The sequence below is a fragment of the Pelobates fuscus genome, chromosome 2 (assembly GCF_036172605.1).
Source record: "Pelobates fuscus isolate aPelFus1 chromosome 2, aPelFus1.pri, whole genome shotgun sequence".
NCBI lineage: Eukaryota > Metazoa > Chordata > Amphibia > Anura > Pelobatidae > Pelobates > Pelobates fuscus.
Window position 1 is genome coordinate 98,191,846 of NC_086318.1, and position 9,291 is coordinate 98,201,136.

A 9,291-nucleotide genomic window follows, 5' to 3' on the forward strand; every position below is an offset into this window, starting at 1 on the left:
ACAAATGTGTCATAGTGTATTGCAAACTGTAAAAAATAGACTGTATTTTCTCAATTCCTGTACAGTAATAATCTAAATGTCAAGCAGTGTAAATGATTAAAATCCTCTGTAGTATTTAATGGAATGAAAAATGTTTTTTTTTTCTTTTGCAGGACTTCATGTTTTTTGAAAACAATGATTGAAGATTTACATGAATCATAAATGTTGTTTCAATACTTTTTTTTTTTTTTACTTAAAGGGACACTATAGGCACCAGAACAACTTTAAGTTAATGTATCCGTTTTGGTGTTTAGATTATATCCCTGCAGTCTCATAAAAGAGTGACTAAATCTCAGCTTATGAGCAGGGCCCTCTCTACCTTTTGTATTTGTCTGTGTATATTGTACGTTCTCCCCTAATTGTACAGCACTGCGGAATATGTTGGCGCTTTATAAATACCAGTTATAAATAAAAAAATATTGCACATTTAGTTTACTTTTGAATTTCTTATCCCCTGCTCTCTTAATAGCTTTTTAGACCCTACAAGAGCCTCCTGTCTGTGAATAAAGTCTGATTTATAAAGCGCTTCTAAAGCAAGTTAGCATCTGATTGAAAATGAAACCAATTTTCCATGCAGGCTGTGCTAGTCACAGCCAGGGGAGGTGTGGCTAGGGCTGCATGAACATTAAGAAAAAAAAATAACTCATAAATGGCATGGGGCATGATCTATACATGATCTATACAGCCAATCTGCTTCATTAAAGGAACACTATAGTCACCTAAATTACTTTAGCTAAATAAAGCAGTTTTAGTGTATAGATCATTCCCCTGCAATTTCACTGCTCAATTCATTAGGAGTTAAAGGAACACTATAGTCACCTAAATTACTTTAGCTAAATAAAGCAGTTTTAGTGTATAGATCATTCCCCTGCAATTTCACTGCTCAATTCACTGTCATTTAGGAGTTAAATCACTTTGTTTCTGTTTATGCAGCCCTAGCCAGACCTCCCCTGGCAATGATTGACAGAGCCTGCATTGAAAAAAAAACTGGTTTCACTTTCAAACAGATGTAATTTACCTTAAATAATTGTATCTCAATCTCTAAATTGAACTTTAATCACACAGAGGAGGCTCTTGCAGGGTCTAGCAAGCTATTAACATAACAGGGGATAAGAAAATCTTAATTAAACAGAACTTGCAATAAAGAAAGCCTAAATAGGGCTTTCTTTACAGGAAGTGTTTATGGAAGGCTGTGCAAGTCACATGCAGGGAGGTGTGACTAGGGTTCATAAACAAAGGGATTTAACTCCTAAATGGCAGAGGATTGAGCAGTGAGGCTGCAGGGGCATGTTACATACACCAAAACTGCTTCATTAAGCTAAAGTTGTTCAGGTGACTATAGTGTCCCTTTAAGCTAAAATAGTTATTGTGCCTATAGAGTCTCTTTAATTTCACAGCCACATATGCAGTTTTAAAAGATGTTGTCATTATTTGGATATAATTAATTAACAAAGAACATCAACTGACATTGAGCCAGCGAATTCCATCCAAACAAGATTGGAATTGATGTCACTAATGTGGAAGATAGAACATATCAAAATATAGGGCTGTAATGATGGTGCCTGGGGAATCCGAATAAGTATCCAACCATTTGAAAACAGTTTGATTCTTACTCCTGACATGACAATCAGTAGAGCCTGTTAAAGTGATTATGGTAACTAGACTAAACCTTTCAGTGTTTGAGGGATCAAAGACGTCTTATCACGCAGAGGAGACCGAGGCTTTTCATTTTTTTTTTTTTTTTTTAAATGCTAGTATATTTCCAAGGTTTGTTAAATAATCTAAATATATGTTTGTAGATGTTAAAATTAAATTTTTAAACATTTTTTTTTCACGTGATTGTGTTTCTGTTATCACAGGGAGAGTTGTACTGCCTTTTAGGAAAAAGTAAATACAAAACTAGGATATTTTAGTCATGTAGGAATTGAAAATACTTACTTTTAGGGGTAAAAACAATTTTTTTATACTAAATGTTAAATGTATATTTTTTTGGTTCTCAAAGCTGTTTATTGAGTGCAAAAGTCAAACATAGTAAACTGGACTCGCAGGTCCCAACAACAATATATTATCCAACATTTTTTTGACCTTTTTGTCTATTTGTATACTTACCAGTGCTGAATGCTATAATTAGTAAAAATTTACCAAAAGCAACCCAATTCTGAAATTTTAATTTTATTTAGTTTTTGAAAATGAGCAATAAGGGATCTATAAATTTATGTGGCTGAATGGCAGGATGAAGCAAAATAAAGGCAAATTTGATGTCTATTTTTCAATTGCTTGTATCTAATAGAGAATTCTATCATTTTATCTACGATGCTAGTTTTCTGTCATGTTATATTCGCTATACACCGGTATCCTGCACCTTCAACTCACAGTCTATACCACCACCTATGTTTATTATTATATAAAAAAGCTGATATCAATAATACGTGTCCCATAAGTTTAACAATACTAACTGCGCATCTAAAATGAGATGGGCAGTTAGATTGGGAATTACTCCGTTTTATAGGGTCTTACTCTATTGGTAATTTAATTTTCTTTTCAAAAAAATGGTCTACTATCTTATTCTACTGGAGACACACTAAACAGATGTCAGTCCCTATGGCAGGGATCTCAAGTTCTGGCTGCCAAGATGTTAAAGGCCTACAAGTCCCAGAAATCTTTGAATGCGATAGATGGCCAGATGATCTTGGGAATTGTAGTTTAGAAACGTTTGAGGAACTAACGTTTGAGATACTTGCACGGTGTTGCTATGCAAACATCATTCCTCGCACACTCCTTTTTCTCTGTCCACTTTCGTTCCTCTTTCCATTGAATATACTAACATACATAATAACATCCTGACATATGTTACTGGCAAAAGCTGAGCTGACACTAATTGATGTGGAGCAGCTACACTCTTGCTGAACTTGCGAGCAATGGAAATCTCAGAATTGTGTGTATACATTTTATGACACTGTGTATAATGATATTGGCTTGGAATGTAACCAGCTTAAGTTTTATTTTCTCTCGATATGCACTAGGCTGAGTTATGTTAAATGATTGTTATAAAGCTGTATAACAAATAAAAAAACCTTTTTAGAATAAACCTTTTTAGATGTCTTTGTTTCAACTAATTTGCAAGAGGGATTACAGTAGCTTTTTTATGGATCACACTTTTAAAAACACAATTAATTATTTGGTTATAGACTTAAAAATAAATAATAATAATAATAATAATAATAAAAAACTAGCATTTGTAATATAATTACAAATGCAAATTATAATGGTATATTTTATAGGTCAAAATGTATATTTCATTTACTTATTAATCTAATTTATCTAATTTGTATTTAGTCTGGTTTCATGCCTTATCAACTGCCCTTTGCTTGTTTTGTAAATATCTAAAAAGATCTTTCATATTGCTGATACGCTATTGGTCATTATAAAATAGAAATCTCTGCATGTAAAATATACCCATTATATTCAACCTCCATTGGCCATACCTTACATGTAAAACTAGGCAGTCCTACCTGAACCAACTTACTGTTTCAATCGAGGAACATTCAAACAAAATCAACTTTAAAAACTAAAATAATGCCGATATAAATATGGCCCATTTTGTTAAATGGTGACCTGTGCCTTGACATGGATTAGTGTAGGACGATTTGAATGCGTATTTTAAAATGCAGCAGTGTATGAGATAGTTTAACATCAAATCCATGTGTTTTTGTATAGATTTATACAGCACTGTAAGCAGCTGCTTAACAAATGACAAAATCAGTAAAGACACATTAGGCTACACTGAGTGCCTTTCATTACACTGAGATTAAAGATGGGCTTGTACATTCCAAAAGCTACTGTTCTGGGTTTTACATTACAATTCATTAACCATAGTTTGGTTTCATACCTATGTGTCACATATTTTGAGCACAAAATCTCTAAGAAGCAATATATTTCATATCCAGCACCCAGACATGCTGTGATCTGCCAGCTTTTAAACTATTTTACATTACTGTCTGAGTTAGCTGCTAGGGGTGTATAGAGGTAATGCAAGTTGTAATTCACCACGTGGTGAGCCACAGCATGCTACATAGTGTCCGCCTAATGGGCACACATACACATACACACTCACACACTCCATAAATACTTAGAAAATGTAAACACATGGCAGTCCTTATGCTTTACCAATTTGTATTTCTTTATATTTTTGTTTAAAATAATTGTGGGCTATTAATATGCCATTCAGTTAGTAAGCTTTCGAAATGATTCAGTTTTACAGTTTTTTCTTATATTTTATACAGTCTAGCGCATGATGTTAGACATTAAGCATTGTTCAATGAGGAAACATTGTAATTTGTTTTTGACTCTAAAAGTGCCTGATTACCTTTATTCATATGAATAAATAATAAGATTTTTATTTGGTGAAGATATTGTAAAGTTAATGGTTAGTGTTGGTGTAGCGTAGCATTAACATGTAGTGCAAGGGCTAATCCATTGTATTCCCATGATTTCTGAAGACATATGTCAGTGTCCCGGGCCAGGTGTCACCTTTCTCACACATCATGTGAACAAGCAGCTTGAGAAACAGTTTGTCACCTGATCACCTGGACCGCAGACAGCATAGCTGTCACATCAGGAGTTCCCATCCCTGCTTTCTTCAGAATCTTCAGAATACCAGGTACAGTAAGTAGAAATAGAAAGAATTCAATGTTTATCTATTAACTCATTGGACTGACGTATAATGAATATATGAAGTCAGTTTTCTGTAATTAAAGTAGAAAAGTGCAAATGAAATAGGTTTTATCTACCAAATAACAACATTATAACACTGAATCAAATTAGTTACTTGTATCATTACGTCATATGTCAAAAAGATCTATGATCTATCCTATGAATTAATATGGTTTTAAGTGGAATCAATTTGTAAGAATTCTGACTGGATATTTTTAACTGATTTGACTTTGTAATTTGTCCAAGAGCTGCACACAGATGATACTGTGTCTCACGAATCAGACTCTTTTTATGGGGATATCTGGCTCCCTCTAATGTTTACAGAGTACCATTTGATGCTTGACATAAGCCACAACACTATGTTAGTAACTTTGCTTCTTCAGAATGCAAGCAAAAACACGCTAAGGTTTCTTTTTTTTTTTTCTTCAATATGTTCAGGGGAGCAAGAAGAGGATAAAAGAGCCACAAGGTTACACACTTAATACATATTGAAGACATATACATACACATTATAAATTATTTACATGTTCAGAACAGTTTGGTTGCATGCATGACAATAATTAATGAATAGGCTGTAGAATATTTAAATCGTAAATAAGGAATTTACATTTTATATTCCCGAGGGATGGTACTTGTTACCTTAGACTGTTATGGCTTCAGTAACTAATGAAATTCTGTATTGACACAATACATTATCAATGCATGACTAGCTGTAGGAAAGCTTAGATGCTGATTATATATTCTATTGGAGTTCCCTAACACCATGACATATTTAGATAAAAATAGCACTGCTAGAAATAATCATTAAAACAAACATAAAACAAGAATAAATAGATAATACATATTTTTTTATGGGAGTGCATAATTTAGTCACTTAATGGTCTTATTCAATGTATAAAGACTCTTGCAAGTCTTCTTCATTTTATAATTTGCCTGTCTGTGACTGTTTTTTTTCTGGCCACTTCATTTGGTATACTTATAGCTCCAGGTAGGAACTTACAAGGTGTTATGTTTGAAAAACAGAACGCTTTGTTTCATCAATTCAAAAAAGGAGAATTCTTTATCGATTTTTGTTCACGTTCAGAACTTTCACTCTTGTAGATTTTTACCCTTACATTAATACATCCATATCTGAACTCACGCTCTGAATAAATTCTGTAGGATTGTGATCTAGGAATTGTATATAAAAAAACAAGTGTTAATGAGTGCTGTACTATAAAACAACAGTGAAGCACTAAATAATCACATGTAATAAATTATCTTACCCCTAATAAAACGTAGTGGAAGTCTCAACAATGTCATAAAACATGAAAAACAAAAAAAAGAATAATACATATACTGCAGATAGTACTAAACAAAAGTGCAGTGTTCGAGCTGATTTAGTATATAACTCACATTTATTAAAACCCAGATAAAGTGGCTCAATATTGCTTTAAGGTAGCACCCCATCTTCTTTGGAGAATGTTCAATCTCAAGGCAAACAGAAACATATATGGAAAGTAATAGTGTAGCACAAGCACGTCAAACTCAAAGTCTAGCATTGGCCACATAAACCTTACATTTTCATAGAAACTTAGGTTTATTTTGAAAAGTACAGTATATATATATAAAAAAAACAGCATCCCCCTCTGCTAAATCACAGCACCCCCTCTACTAAATCACATTGCCACTGCCAGTATGCGACTCCGGAGTCCGGCCTCTTGTATACCCCAAATGGTGCCATCCGCACCCTGTGCCAAATCTGATCCTCCCGCTACTTCTTGAAACCCTGTGAAGGTTTCAAGAAGTACGTTGATGTCATGTTGGAATGTGGCATTGTGTGCCTGCATGCACCTCCAGGTACTCCACTGTCCAGTCGCAGCCAATGCAACACTAACCAACACAAACACACACTTACTGACACACACACACACACACACACACACTGACAGACACACTCACTGACAGAATCACTCACTGACAGACACACATACACACACACACACACACAGACACACACTCACTAACAGACACCCACAGACACACACACACACACAAACCATACAGACAGACTCCATGACTCAGACAGACACACACGCCATGACACAGACAGACACACACACCATGACACAGACACACACACACCATGACACAGACACACACACACCCACCATGACACAGACAGACAGACAGACACACACACCATGACACACACACACACACACACCCACCATGACACAGACAGACAGACAGACACACACACCATGACAGACAGACAGACACACACACACCATGACAGACAGACACACACACACACACACACCATACAGACAACATGACACAGACAGACAGACACACACACCATGACACAGACAGACAGATACACACACCATACAGACAGACACCATGACACAGACCGACACACACACCATGACACAGACACACACACACCATGACACAGACAGACAGACACACACACCATGATGGACAGACAGACACACACACACACACACAATGACACAGACACACACACACACATCATGACAGACAGACACATACACCATGACAGACAGACATACAGACACACACACACACCATACAGACAGAAACCATGACACAGACAGACACACACACACCATACAGAGCCAGAAGACCTCCCCCAGCGGCCGCCAGAAGACCTCCCCCAGCAGCCGCCAGAAGACCTCCCCCAGCGGCCGCCAGAAGACCCAGGTGTCTGCCCGGCCCCAGGTGCCGACGGCCCACCGGGAAATTTCCCGGTATCCCGGCCCTGGACGGCGCACTCAAGGGAACAATGAGGAGCAGGAAGGCTGAGCTCCCTCGCTGCTGCCAGGAACCTCTCCTCCCCGACCGGGTAACTTTTAGCAGAGTAGGTTCCTGCTATGTGGAGAAAGCACACTAAGCATGCACTTGCGGCTCATGAGTTTGACATACATATGCTGACATCCCTGGATCGAAGGTAGAAGCACTTAGTGTCAGATTGTGGGGTGACACTCCCCAAACAATGGTGTGGAACCTGCAACAGCCAGACAACCAGAAGTGCTAAAACGATTCTTTATTATACCACTATTTAAAATAACAAACATTACAAGCCCAAAAAAAATAAACAAACACTAAGTGCACTTATTCAAGTTCTGGTAATTCACTCCTGCCAATGCCAAGACGCGTTTAGCTGGATACAACTTCCTCAATTAGCAATGATAAAGTTCAGGTTCAAGTGTCCATATTGTGTCCAAGTGTCCATATTTAAATATTATTATAAAGAACAGAGGCAGGTGCCCAGAAGCAGCTATTAAGAACAGGATGCCCATGCGAACACTCAATTGCTATACAGCATCATGTAATCGGGACTGTCACTTAGACGCTAACATTTAAGTAAGGACACTTGTACCTGGACTTTAGAATTGCCAACTGAGGAAGCTGTATCTATGGTGAATTATCTTGTGCAGAGAGATGCTGCACATTGGAGCAATTCTCCGAACATAAAAGAACATAAAAGTATAAACCAATATAATACATAGTGCAACTGAGATATAAGCACGTGGATAAAATGAAAATGAAACCAAAAGGCACACTCAGAAAAGGAGAGCCAATGTTAGGCGCTCAGTGACAATGTTTGTGTGTTCTTAAGGCCATCCAGCAGCCAATAGGGAGTCTTCTGATCACATAGGGAAACTTAGCCGGCACACTAAGAAGAGACAAAATATATAATACTGTAGATTGTTTTAGCAAAACCAATACATATATATGCAATTGTAAACTCAAATTAAAGTAAAGCTTGTAGATGGGCTCTGCCTGGTAGTTGCCCAGAGGTTGTTTGATCCTCAGACACAACCTCACCAAAGCCACAGGATGCTTCCGAACAAGTGGATGTAGTAAATAAACATTTTAATAAATATAATCCGATAAAAAGAAATTCCAAAACGTGTTTTTACATAGTTACATAGTTACATAGTTACATAGCTGAAAAGAGACTTGCGTCCATCAAGTTCAGCCTTCCTCACATATGCTTTTGCTGTTGATCCAAAAGAAGGCAAAAAACCCAGTCTGTTTTGGCACAACACTTTTGGCTTCTTCAGTTGGAAAATAAATTCTGCATGAGATGCTTTACCCTATTTATTAAGATTTATTTTTCTAGTTGTCGATGTTTTTCAGGTTTAGGAAACACTTCTTTGGTGTATAGCGATGATATATTAGCACCTTCACACATATATATATATTTTTTACGCTGGTACTATTCTGTTTATTTGTCACATATTTTAACTACTGATAATAGCACTTGGTCAGCCTCTGCTGCATGTCTATGTGAGGGGTAAACCTACTACTGATTTTACTGTGTAAGAAAACCATCTTTATAAGATAAACATTTGTGTTAAAATATCATTGATAAAGTATGAGGGGGGCAATATAGTTCATCATCTGATAGTTGAATGCAATGTAGTCTTCATAGGTTCCCCAAACAATTTGTAGGGAAAGGGGAGACGAGACAAATGAGAAACTTTTTATTTGTAATACAAAATGTTGATATGTGTGTTTAAGGTA